Consider the following 14,612-nt stretch of genomic DNA (forward strand, 5'->3'; position numbering starts at 1 on the left):
TGCTGCTGTGATCAAGGCACACTGTGTGCCCGACGCCCTCTCACGTGCTCCAGTACAGGACCCAGTGGAGGAAGAGGATGCTGCTACTTCTGGTGACCTCGACCCTCTCCACTCAGCGGTCATCTCAGCGTTATCTGCCACCAATGAGGACGGCGTCCGCTTAGCACCACTCCAGGATCAGACTGTGGAAATGGTACGTGCCGCAGCAGCAAGAGACGGGGAGTACTGCTTGCTCAAGAACGTCATCATCGAGGGCTTCCCTGATCATTGCCACGACCTCGATCACCGCTTGCGTACGTACTGGCCGGTGCGCAGTCTGCTGGCCGTAGACGACGACCTGGTGGTTTACGGGCCGAGGCTTCTTATTCCTCACAGCCTCCGCCGAGAAACACTAGAGCGACTCCATGACAGTCATCAGGGGATGGAGCGCACCAAGCGACGGGCCCGACAAACGGTGTACTGGCCTGGTATGGACAGAGACGTTGAGAACGTCGTTTCTGGATGCTCACTATGCCGTCCACTCCTACCAAGCCAAGCCAACGAACCTCTCTGGCAGGACACGGACACACCCAGCAGGGTGTTTGAGTCAGTTTCTGCAGACTACTTCCACGCAGCAGGCCGTACATACCTCGTGTATGTAGATCGCTTGTCTGGGTGGCCTCACGTGTCTGCATGCTCACGTCCAGCATCGGCTGATCAGCTCGTTCGTGTCCTTCGGGGTGTGTTCGCCGACACGGGCGTGCCTGTTCTCCTGAGGACTGACGGTGGACCGCAGTTCACTTCTTCATCGGTACGGCGCTTCCTGGCTCGATGGGGGGTGGAGCATCGTGTATCTTCACCTCATTATCCACGCTCCAATGGTCACGCCGAGGCAGCGGTCAAGTCCGTGAAGAAGCTGATCCTCACGACCACACAGCAGGGACACCTGGACGAGGATGCGTTCGCTCGCGGGTTGCTGGAACTGCGCAACACTCCGAGGGCGGAAGGGCGATCACCAGCACAAGTCCTCTTCGGTCATCCTATGAGGTCCTGTGTCCCGGCTCATCATCGCTCATACGCTCAGCAGTGGCAGCGCGCTGCTGATGAGTGCGACGCCAAGGCAGAGCGACTGAGGAAGAAAGCGAAACTTCGCCACGACGCGTCCGCCCGTACTCTTCCTCTCCTGCACCTCGGTGGCCACGTCGACGTTCAAGATCACACGACAGGCCTCTGGGATCGCCTGGGTGTCATCGTGGCTGTTGGGCGAAGGAGAGACTACCTCATCAAGATGGGCAGCGGTCGCGTGATGTGGCGTAATAGAAGACACCTACGCCCACACAGACCTCTTGCTCCCCTTCCTGTCGAGCAGCACACCGCTCATGGCGGTGCAGCGCTTCAGCATCAGGGTCACGAGGAACACCACCATCCCGGCAGCCCGGAGCATCAGGGTAACGGGGTACACCGTGGCCGAGAGCAACCAGAGCGTCGAAGCAGCCGACAGCGTAGGGAGCCGAGACGACTGCAGGTGCGGTGGCACCGTAGCACCTACGATTAGTCGTACGTGTTCATTGTACGCTGTGTTTGTTTTGTGTATATGTACCGTGTTTTCTGTACTTCAATCATTGTAACTTTGTTTCATGTGTTACGGTAGCCATAACAAAGATAAGGAATCTTCCTTATGTCTCGGGGGAGGTGTGTGGTTGTTAGCTAGTTGTGTGAACGAGTGAATGAGCGAGACTTGTGTGAGGCATGAATACGTGTATGAGTGAACGAGCTAGGCTTCAGTCATAAGTGTTGAGTTGAAGTGCGCGGCCTGGCGCCGGGAGATCACCTACCTCCAGCCTTCTGTTCACACCTTCTGTGAATAAACACCTGCACTGTTACCTGCGTTTCCTGTGCCCCTGCTGGTCAAGAGTCGAACATGAGCCTTTTTGCTGTGATCGTTCTTTGTTTGTTCCCTGAATGTAAAGTAGTCAAGAGAAGATAGGAGATTTTTTTTTTTTTGTAGGACAGACTGTACTACAAAAAAAATGCATCTAGGAATTCGTAGGTGATTGCTGAAAAAAAAAAAAAAAAAAACTGTCCAGCGTCATTCTTTATTCGATGTTCGCGTCATTTTTGCAAGTACTATTTCGTCTGACTTTATTCCCTTCCGAATTTCTGGCTTCTGATATTTCAAGTACACAGACAGGCAGAATAAAAGTCGATCACTATTTGTGAGAGTGAATGGTCTTTTGGGTGGAGGGAAGCAATACCACGCTATCTGATCGCGTTATTCATCCGGGGACACTCACACTTCCAAAATTCCTGTAAATATTTTCCGGCGCATCGATAAGGAAAACACTCATACATAACTATAACAAAATAAAAGCCCGGCGGCCGCTGGCTGGATAGGTTCACGCTGACGTAGTTTCGTTTAAGTTACAAGAGCCATATTTCGGGCGGGGGCCATAACTTGCGGCGGGGCTGGAAGTTACCCGCGACAGACTTATCGGCTTCGGAAGATAACAAGAGATTTCCTCCTCCTCCTCCTCCTATTCCTGCTCCTTCTCTTCCCAAGGCAAGACTCCCTTGTGATCACTCCTGCACGTAATTCTCTTTCCGGCCACGAACCGCGACTCAGCAAAACCTCTGTGCATTCCAACACTAAAACACTACACACAAGTACAGCTTCATGGTTCCCTTACCTTCTTGTTGCGAGGGACACACGAGGACAGAGGCAAGTATTCAAGCTTTCCACAACGACAGGCAGCCTCAGAAACTCCACCCTTTGTCTCCCCGATTCCCTGAGGAGTCTGCAGCAGGCGGTGTGAGGGCCGGAGTCTTGGTTTCCGCCTAGGCGTCTGAAACGAAAGCGATTCCGGCTAATACAAGGAAATCCCATGACCCATCTATGGCTGACTAGGGGATGCCAGGGCGCACATGAGGCTATACCTGCCGTGCAATAAAGGTAATTCTTACTAATTGCCTCTACCTTCAGTAATCCGAGGGAAGGGCGCGCCGAGTACTCCAGATTATTCAGGATTTATCGGAGCTCAGAATGGGCTTGGAAAGGCTTCTTCAAAATAACCTGGATTTCAGAAGTACTCCCCGGGGAAGGCTAAGGCAGGGGAGGAGAGGCAGAGGAGGGAGGTGACGGCGGATATAGAGCCATGGGGAGGGGATGCGAGGGGAGGGAAGGGAGATAAGGTTATGGGGAAGGTAAGTACTATAGAGTAATGGCGGGGATTTGCGGTGATGGGGAGCCGAGGACAAAGGGAAGGGACGGGAGGGAAAGAGGGAGGATCCAGCTGAAGAAAGTGAAATGAGAAGTGTGAGGCGAGGTGTGAGAAAGTTAATGAAAAACGGGTAATGGATGAATTATTGTTGTTGTTGTTGTTGTTGTTGTTGTTGTTGTTGTTGGTGTCATTACTATCATTATTATCATTACCATTACTATTACTATAATTATTATTATTATTGAAGAAAGGAATATATGAAAACACACGCGCACACACACACACACACGCACACACACACACACACACGAGAGTCTTATCTCCCACCACTCAACAAATAATCTGAAATATCTGCTCCAGCGTTTACTTTTCCTCCTTGTTTTTTTTTTCCCCTTTGTCTTATCCTCCTCATTTCCTTTCCCGCGGTACATTCCCAGGTGGAACAGCCAAACTTTTAGCCCGGTTCTTCTCACACATAGGCCTACCTGAGTGGCTGGGAAGATGGATAATGCACCACGAACATTTATCTGAGACCTTTCAACTCTCTCGGCTTGGGTGGAGAAAATACATTTCATCACAAACAAGAAAGGATCTCAGGTTACGTGTGTGTGTGTGTGTGTGTGTGTGTGTGTGTGTGTGTGTGTGTGTGTGTGCGCCTGACTTCTTTAAGGTGTATTTGTTTCCTGGAGAGAGACATATAGGTAAATAAATGAATGAATAAAGATAGGTAGATAAAGAGAATAAGTGAAGAAAGACAAACAAATCTGTAAATAGATAGTTAGATAAATAGATGGATAAAAACATACATAGAGAGAGAGAGAGAGAGAGAGAGAGAGAGAGAGAGAGAGAGAGAGAGAGAGAGAGAGAGAGAGAGAGAGAGAGAGAGAGAGAGAGAGAGAGATATTTACAAGGCCGACCAGCTGTTCAAATATCATAAATACATATTCAGCAATAAGTGGCCATAAATAACCTGAAACGGGGTTACTATTTCTTTTACTACTACAACTACTACTACTATTACTACTACTATGACTACTACTACCACTACAAAATCAACCACTACAGTTACCTACCTACCCACCCACCCATCCACCCACCCACCCACCACACCCACAGATCCTCACACCAAGTTAATTAAAACCCCCCGAATCATCAACTAAGAACAGAAAACAAACACTAGAGGTAAAAAAAAAAAAAAAATCCAAAAAATTCAATCCCCTCCTTCACCTATCTCTCGTCTACTCAGCTGCCTCGTTCCCCAATCAGCATCCGCCTTCCATGGGCAGAGGAGAGTCGAGTTCGTGATTGGCTGGCGGGGTTGAACAGTAACAAATGAAGATCGACCCCGCCCATACGAGGCTCCCTATGAAAAATTATTCCTCTCAACCCTCATTATGGGTGCGGCTATTGATCCCGGAAGACATTATCGGCTTTTGGAGAGAGAGAGAGAGAGAGAGAGAGAGAGAGAGAGAGAGAGAGAGAGAGAGAGAGAGAGAGAGAGAGAGAGAGAGAGAGAGAGAGAGAGAGACTGACTTTCATCCATACACACACACACACACACACACACACACACACACACACACACACACACACACTTACACACACATACACACACCACATACAAAACAGAGACCCATACAAACTGACAAAAAAAAAAAAACACAATGACTAACATCTAAAGATATAAAACTAGATAAATAAATTGACACGCTTATGAAGACATGCAGAGAGAGAGAGAGAGAGAGAGAGAGAGAGAGAGAGAGAGAGAGAGAGAGAGAGAGAGAGAAAGTACAGTATAGAAAACCAATTAGCAAGTTGATTAAAATGCAGGGAATGTACAAAAAAACGAAAAGCTGAAGGGAATTTGAATGATAAAATGGGAAAGGAATGTAATATAGGCAGCAAAGAAGAGCCACGGAGCATAAGCAATGAAAACCTGCGCTGGAAATTCAGGCCAAGAGTGGATGAAGAGAAACATAAAATAAAAACGTAGAAATATGTAAGGGAAAACGAAAAACAACAAAAAAATATATAAATAAAATAGAACGGAAAATATAAAAAAAAATATATATAAAACGATAAATAAATGAAATACGAAGGTAGTACGCATATGAAACGATGTGAAAATACGAAAATAAAAGGAGAATAACAACGAAAAATATACAGGAAAAGCAACAGTGCACATAAAAAAAATAGACGAAATAATAATAGAAAATGAATAAATAATATATATATGTGCAGTGATTCACACTCTGAACTTTATTATTCATTGCAAACAATATATTCCAGAAACAAAAATGAAAAGCTGAAAACCTAAGAGATACACAAAATAACAGAAAATGCTGAGTTTTTGAACACGGACATAAAACACACAAAAAAGAAGAAGAAAAAAAAAAAAAACTAGTAAAACAGAGCATAAAGGAAAAGTATAGATTAAACACAAGATGAAAAAACACGATACAAACATAAAATAAAAAAAGTATATGAAAAAAATAGAGCAAACAGGAACAATTAAGCGATGCAGACTCTATCGGGCTGTTGGTTGTGGGGAAGAGGGAAGGGAAGAGTGGATGCGGTTCCCCTACTCACGTAAATAGCCAAGGGGAACTGTGGCCTGAGGGAGATAATGGTGGGGAGAGTGAGTCAGGGAATAACTGATAGGGAAGAGTTGTTGGTGGTGGTAGTGAGGATGAGGTGAAAAAGTAGTAGTAGTAGTAGTAGTAGTAGTAGTAGTGTAGTAGTAGTAGTGATGGTGGTGGAGGCATTGAGGAAGAGTAGGAAGAGAAGAATAAGAAAAAGGGAAAGATTAGGAGGATGAATATCTAAAAATGAGCAAGACTTGAATCGAGGAGGAAGAGAATTGTAGACATGACGGGAAAGAACGAAAGAAGAACGAGGAAGTTGAGATTCACGGATTAAAAAGTAACTTAGCTGTCCGGTGCTCGACATTTCCCTCCACACTGAACTGAGAGGGAGGAGAGACACAAGTTTCCCCTCACAATACTGAAATTATACGAGTTTCGAGTGAGTTTAAAGGGCAACATTACACCATCATCATAATTTCAATCCTAATCAAATTCTACTACGTAAAATATAGAAAATGCACACCCCTCCCCCAAAAAAAGCGAACATAAAGGGAAAACAGGAAGAATTCTCCCTATGTAGCTAGAAATAGGTCAGTATATCAACCACTCAACTTGAAAAATGGGAGCAGCAAGTTCCCACATCACTGAAATTTAATTCAGCGTACCCTGAATGTACCTTCACCTGATTCAAGGTCGAAAATAAAAACATCTTTGTGTAAACACGAGGGAGTCCACAGTGATATACATGGCCTATATTTGGGGCTTTGTGACGCTTATCATAACTTCTAACACCTCTCCTACATGTTCCAGCAAGCTTGCCATAATGAGCAGCCACACTCATGATATCCTCAGACCAAAAGAAAAAAAATGTAAAGGGTGACTACAAATTTTAGTTTCCTTGTACTCTGTTCAGTGACGAAGCAAGGGTGGAAAAGAACGAAGTACACCAGTCATAGTGCGTCTTTCGTGTCTCCTGGCCTTGGATTATGCTTTGAGTATATGAAAAAAAAAATGAAGGAAAAGAGAAAGAAGATGCACTGAGAGTAATAAAATGAATCAAGGTAATTAAGAAGGAAAAAATAGAAAAAAGAAAAAGATGTTTCAGTAAGGAGACAAAAGGGCACGGGCATACAAAAGTCATTACGTAGAGCAAGGGAAGAACAGTAAGAAAAATGACGATAGGGGGAAAAAAATAAAACTGAAAGGAGGAAAATAAGAATGGAAAGAAGTAAAAAGATGAGGAGAACCTGTATGTCACAAAAGGAAAAAGCAAAAATGAAAGGGATAGGAAACGTGAACAGAAGAGAAAGAGGAGGAGGAACTGGAAGACAGGGAGGAGGAGGAGGAGGAGGAGGAGGAGGAGGAGGAGGAGGAGGAGGAGGAGGAAGGAGTTACGAAGCTTATAACGGGTTTCAATTTAACTTTATGAACTTAATGATGTACAGAGGAGAGTCTTCAAAGGGAGTCGGCGGGAGTCCTTGTAATTCCTGAGGCTCTTTTCAGGGCGGCGCCTCACTACCGGATTTGTAAAAGGTAAAAATATGAGGCGCGGCTCACCTCCTGCAGCTACTTAAATTGGGAGGGTGTGAGTAATGGCCAGAGATAATAATGAATAAAAAATGCCAAAATAATAATGAAATCAAAGCCACAAAATTGTTAAGAGCGTGCGAATATCGGTGGAAAATATGAGATAAAATTAAAAGAATAATTACCAGACTGGAACCACGAGCCAGGGAGAAAGTGAATGATGGAAGAAAATTTGAAGGGATAAAAGCACAAAATAATACTGAAGGTAGGTAAGGCCGCTAAATGTGAAGTGCGTGACCAATGATAGATAAACGTATATTGAAACATCAGTGGAAACGAGAAAAAAAAAAATAGAAACCAGTCATTATTTAGTGCCACATGTAAACTTATTTAGTAAAGATTTACCGTAACGTATAAACACACACTAAAATATTACCGACTCAAGACTCCCTGCAGGTCGTTAGCAAGGATCAGGTGCACTTATCGATAAGATTAAAAGATTAGAAAATACATAAACATTATACTTGGAGATATTTTAACGTAGGTATATAATTTTAAAAGTATCCGAGATTTTACCCTTAAAAATATTTAACAAGGCGCAACATGAAGAATTACAAGATGTTTTTCTGGTGCAGGTGATGTGTTGGGAAGGACAGGACAGTGTATATTAAATATCTGATCGCCAGTATGGGTTCCGTCAAGGCCGCTCTACTGGTGATCTTCTGGCTTTCCTTACTGAGTCTTGGTCATCCTCTTTTAGAGACTTTGGTGAAACTTTTGCTGTTGCCTTGGACATAATTATCAAAAGCCTTTGATAGAGTCTGGCACAAAGCTTTGATTTCAAAACTACCCTCCTACGGTTTCTATCCTTCTCTCTGTAACTTCATCTCAAGTTTCCTTTCTGACCGTTCTATTGCTGCTGTGGTAGACGGTCACTGTTCTTCTCCTAAATCTATTAACAGTGGTGTTCCTCAGGGTTCTGTCCTGTCACCCACTCTCTTCTTATTATTCATTAATGATCTTCTAAACCAAACTTCTTGTCCTATCCACTCCTACGCTGATGATACCACCCTGCACTTTTCTACGTCTTTTCATAGACGTCCAACCCTTCAGGAGGTAAACATATCACGCAGGGAAGCCACAGAACGCCTGACTTCTGATCTTTCTAAAATTTCTGATTGGGGCAGAGCAAACTTGGTATTGTTCAATGCCTCAAAAACTCAATTCCTCCATCTATCAACTCGACACAATCTTCCAGACAACTATCCCCTCTTCTTCAATGACACTCAACTGTCCCCCTCTTCTACACTGAACATCCTCGGTCTGTCCTTTACTTATAATCTGAACTGGAAACTTCACATCTCATCTCTAGCTAAAACAGCTTCTATGAAGTTAGGTGTTCTGAGACGTCTCCGCCAGTTTCTCTCACCCCCCCAGCTGCTAACTCTGTACAAGGGCCTTATCCGTCCATGTATGGAGTATGCTTCACATGTCTGGGGGGGTTCCACTCATACTGCTCTTCTAGACAGGGTGGAATCAAAAGCTTTTCGTCTCATCAACTCCTCTCCTCTAACTGACTGTCTTCAGCCCCTCTCTCACCGCCGCAATGTTGCATATCTAGCTGTCTTCTACCGCTATTTTCATGCCAACTGCTCTTCTGATCTTGCTAACTGCATGCCTCCCCTCCTTCCGCGGCCTCGCTGCACAAGACTTTCTTCTTTCTCTCACCCCTATTCTGTCCACCTCTCTAACGCAAGAGTTAACCAGTATTCTCAATCATTCATCACTTTCTCTGGTAAACTCTGGAACTCCTTGCCTGCTTCTGTATTTCCACCTTCCTATGACTTGAATTCCTTCAAGAGGGAGGTTTCAAGACACTTATCCAGCAATTTTTGACCACTGCTTTGACCCTTTTATGGGACTGGCATTTCAGTGGGCATTTTTTTTATTAGATTTTTGTTGCCCTTGGCCAGTATCCTTCCTACATAAAAAAAAAAAAAAATCTATGCCGTGATGAGTTTCGTAGGTGCTGGAAAGGCCGCACATTTGGACCTGTTCCTTAATGTCTGTACTCAGCTTCATTTCAGCAGTAAACCAGTTCGTTCATAATACTTAAACTGACACACTCATCCTTCTATACAGGGAAGGATATAAGGTTCTCCAATGGACATTATTTCTAGTGTTTGTCTCCCGCTATTAATCAATAAGAAACTGGTTCGGTCTTATAAAGTGCAGGATAGATCGAGTGGTAAGTTAGGCATAATTTTACTTTGTTACAGGGAAAGATAATGGTTGTTAATTAAACATGTTTCCTAGTGTTTGTATGCCACGACATATCAACAGCGCACTTGCTCAGTCTTATAACGTACAGTGACGTAAGTACAGCATACATTTCCTTTCGTACATGCATACATGGGAAATGTCACCAAATGCACAGCCAAAGAGTAGCTTGGTTGATAGGATATCGTATTTATTCCCATATATTCTAACCAATACAAAAGAAAAATTAATGTATATTGACAGTAATGGCAGACTAATGTTACTTATGAAACTACAATGCACACCTAAAAATTTAAGAAACCAGTTATAAGATCCAGCATTTGAAAAAGAAACTACCTGGAAACAAATTACTGCCTCTAAATATTATATCCATATCCACTCAGAAAACAGATGAATAAACCAACAGTTCCCAGTGACCCACGCCTCCAGTGCTGCCGGTTAAGGCCTCGCTAGTCCTGTGTGTCCCGGCCTGGCTCACACACCCACCTTTACCCTGTCTGTGACCCCAAGATAGATAGATAGATAAACAGAGAGATAGATAGACAGATAGAGAGATAGATAGATAGATAGGTAGGTAGATATAGATACCTCGTTGGCCACAGCTAGGAGTCGCATAATACATTACATAACCAAATAAACGTCGCATATATGCATTTTTGGATAACCTTTTTGGCTTTCTCTTTAGGTAATGGTACATCAGTAGGCCTTTTTCTTCATCCTTTTTGTTACCCTAGGTCAGTATCCCACTTATATATATATATATATATATATATATATATATATATATATATATATATATATATATATATATATATATATATATATATATATATATATATATATATATATATATATATATATATATATATATATATATATATATATATATATATATATATATATATATATATATATATATATATATATATATATATATATATATATATATATATATATATATATATATATATATATATATATATATATATATATATATATATATATATATATATATATATATATATATATATATATATATATATATATATATATATATATATATATATATATATATATATATATATATAATGTATCCATATAAACACATAAAAAAAGCGAAAATAATGAAGATAACACCACCACCACCTGAAAAAAAAAAAAAAAATCAACCACGTACAACACAACCAGAGACAACATTAACAACCAAAACACAAACATAGTATTAAATCACAACCACACTTATTTCACACTGCAGCATTACTCATCTCACGAGGGAGTCACATTCACCACCTACATACTGTTCCTTCCTTCCTCCTTCCCTTCCCTTTCCTTCGTGCGTCTGCTCACAACCCGACCATTCATATTCATTCCGCGGCATCGCAGTCACGCCCGCGACATCGATAAGCGAGTCTTGACTTCTGTAATGATGAGGAATTACGCGTCGCAGGGAGCTTCATGTGTCTTCCTTGATTAACCCTCATATGCAGGTGTCTGTGTGCGTGTGTGCGTATATATGTGTGTGTGTAAATATCCGCAGGGAGTGGTAAGGACAAGAATAAGTGGTTAGTTAATTCATGGCCACACACACGAGGCCTCACCCAGGAGTGGCCACGTCCAGCCTAAGGTGAGTGGCCCTTTGAGGAACCTCCAGCCAGGATCACGTGCATGTCCTGGGTGTCTGGTGATGCTGGGGCGGAAGAGGGGACTCAGACGTACTGCCGAGTGAGGCTTGCCAAGGGTGTTTAAATATGGCATATACAGTACTCTATTATGCAGTAGTGGGGTCTTGTGCTATAATCGATATAACACTGATGATAGTGACAGTGACAATAATGATGATGAACATAATAGTGATAATAGCAATTCATATCTACAGTGGGATGAAGCGTGTTGCTTTGTCTTGTCTTTTACTAGGAACTACACACACACACACACACACACACACACACACACACACACACACACACACACACACACACCTAAGGACTTGGATAGTAGGTGAAAATCACCCGAAAAAATTGTGGCACTGGAGAAAAAAATATATATATATATATAAAGATAGAAAATAAAAGGTGAAGGAAGGAATTTATATGAGAGTAGGAAAAACAGAGAGGCGGAAAGCGTAGGCAGACGAAAACCAAGAGAAAAAAGAAAAGAGAAAAAATAGAAAAGGCGGAAGGGAGTAAACATGCTTGGAGGAAAGGAAGAGGAAGTGTAAACTATAAGGAAAAGAGAAAGGCGGGAGGGAGGCGCAGTGAAGCGAAGGGGAAAGTGTGTGAAGATGAGTAAAAGGTGAGATGAAGTGAAGCGGAAGAGTTCTGAAGGTGAGGAAGTGATGGGTGAGATAACACGCATTATTAGGTGGTGATGGGAAGAGATGGGATGCTCCGTAAGAAAGTGAAATGGGGACTACGAAAGACTAATGAAAAGAAGACAAATAGAAATGAGAAAGATGCGTTTGGTGGAGAAAAGAAACATGTTATAGGTAAAGATAAGAAAAAAAAAACAAAAAAAAACAAGACACGAATACACTAAGATACAGATTTTACATAACACTCAATCACTCTACTCGGTCACTTCAAGGCACTGTGAGTAATATAACACTAAATCCTCCTTCCTTCGTGATCAAGTCGGGTGGTCGGTTGGTCGGTCCGTTGGTCGGCGTCTAGCTCCCCGACATACATAATACCGCCGGCAGGAATAATAAAAATAACAGAAGAAGAAGAGAAAAAAAGAAAAAAACATTCGTCTGGCTGCTGTAAAGATTTCCCAAACGGCAGCTCGAGGGAGGCCTTTATGGATTACCAATTCCCATTCATCCCAAGGGGGGAGAAAGGGAGGGATGGCGGGTGGGGGGCGGGTGAGGCCTAGAGCGGGATGGCGAAGCTGTGTGTGTGTGTGTGTGTGTGTGTGTGTGTTGTGTTGATGCATGTAACCCACTTCTAAAGGATTACTTTACTTTCCTTTTTCCTTCTTTTCTAGCTGTTGTTCTCATTATCTACCACCAACATCTATATAACAAGCGTCACCACCATCCTGTCATCACCATCACCACTAGCAGCACAAAAGGTACAGGTGCTTCCAACGTCACCATGCAGCACAAGTATATCATCATTCCCACAACATACCCCCTTCGCACCCTAGGAAGCAGGAGGAGCGGCGGTAGAATTATTATGCTTCTTTACTTAATAAGGCAGCACGCGCAGGCAGGCGAGTCATGGGAGAAGTAATGAGCGCGGCTGTTGACAGGTGGAATATTAGGTCTGGTGCCGCGGACGTGATCACCGCCCGGCAAGGTGTGACGACGTGTGACTAGCCCCAGGTGTGTGTGTGTGTGTGAGAGAGAGAGTGTGTGTGTGTGATTTGTCTTGTTTCTCTTATTAGTTTACCATGTTCGTGTGTTCATAAATGCATACATGATATAGTTATTACGTATGCATGCACTTTCTTTACGTCTGCAAATATGAGTGCACGGGTAGCTAGTCGTAATCAAGTGCAGTTACACACACACACACACACACACACACACACACACACACACACACACACACACACACACACACACACACACACACACACAGAGGCTGCGAATGAGACGAAACTTCCTTGGGCTTCGATTTACAAAATTTACAAGGCGTGAAAAATGGAGGCACGCAAGTCTAGCCAAAATCGAGAGAGCGAAAAAAGGATAAAACAATAACAAACACCGGCACCAACACCCCACCACTCACAACATCAACAGCAGCAGCAACAGCAACAGCACGAACTTCTCACACGAGTTAGGAAATTTATACTGTATGAAAACAGGGCCGGGCTATCCTGACAAACACCCAGGCGCTGAGTTAGTGGGCGCACACTTTCCTCATTACCCTCAGACCGATAGAGGCGCGCCTACATCTCACATTCACGCCCGCCCGACGGCCATAAAACTGATTTAAGGATTATTACAACGGGACTAAGGAAGGCACATTTTCTCCTTACCAAATTTTCTATCGCCCATGAATCGCTAATGACTCTGATTTATTAATACTCAGGTCGGCGCCACGAGTTGGTTTAGAGGCCTGCCGTCTGTTATCCTGAGCGCTGGTGGTGGTGGTGGTGGTGGCTGGGCGGCAGGTGAGCCTCCCCAGGTGTATCGGTAATCAATGGAGGAGTTCATGGGAGTTAGTGGGAATCGGAGTGATATTTGCCGTGCCGCCCTCAGCAAGGCCTCCTCCCCGCCCTCCACGCGTGCCTCGGCCAAGGGCTGTTCGTGCTCTCGTGTAACTTTCCAATTTGTTTCCCGCCATTAGCGTGTTGCCTTGATTGCCTCTTGACACAAAGGTTACTTGCAGTCTTGATTGTATTTCCTTTACTTCGAAAACTTCTTTCTTTTATTTCCATCGCGAGAAAATAATCAAGTTTGCTCGAGTGTTTCTTTGCAACTTGATGTTGTAATCCCATCTGAGAATTCCTAATTAAATTTCATCATACGAAACATACACGATGTTATGGTGTTTGTGCGGCGTGAGATAAGCGTAAAGTGTAAAAGCTGCAACAGAATGCGAGTGGCGACACATGTTTCTCTTACGGGTCAAGTAACATCCGCACTGTTAATGACAATCTAACATACATGTCTCAGATAAAAACAAAAGGACAAACAGGTTCCTTCACTATTGGTCAAGAATAAAAGTGTTAAGAAAAGATGCTTTAATCTGTATGATGCTGTGTTGTAATTTCATTTTCTCCTTGCATTCTGAGAGAGCGGTTCCCTGTCACTCTGTTAGCCTGAAACGCTGTCACACTGCATCAAGCAGCAGTTAAATTTCTGGTGACAATGATGCAATACTTGTTGATAAAAACGTAATAGGGACAAACGGTAGCCAACTACACAATCACTTGCGGTACTGTCCGTAGTCAAGATTTACGTTCACTCTGTCTAAGACATCACGGTAACAAAACCAACTTATGTTAGGCCTAACCACAAATGTCCCATAGGCCGTGTGTGTGTGTGTGTGTGTGTGTGTGTGTGTGTGTGTGTGTG

At 43.2% G+C, this 14,612-nt stretch overlaps 1 long non-coding RNA gene across 1 annotated transcript in view; it reads right to left on the bottom strand.

The window, feature by feature from the left end:
• Positions 1-14,612, bottom strand: part of LOC135101107 (uncharacterized) — a 197,833-nt gene that overhangs the window by 142,926 nt on the left and 40,295 nt on the right. The window contains exon 2 of the long non-coding RNA XR_010269028.1: positions 2,667-2,822. This is a non-coding gene — a long non-coding RNA (uncharacterized LOC135101107). The remainder of the gene's footprint in view (positions 1-2,666; positions 2,823-14,612) is intronic.

Source organism: Scylla paramamosain, chromosome 6 (genome assembly GCF_035594125.1).
Source record: "Scylla paramamosain isolate STU-SP2022 chromosome 6, ASM3559412v1, whole genome shotgun sequence".
Lineage (NCBI taxonomy): Eukaryota > Metazoa > Arthropoda > Malacostraca > Decapoda > Portunidae > Scylla > Scylla paramamosain.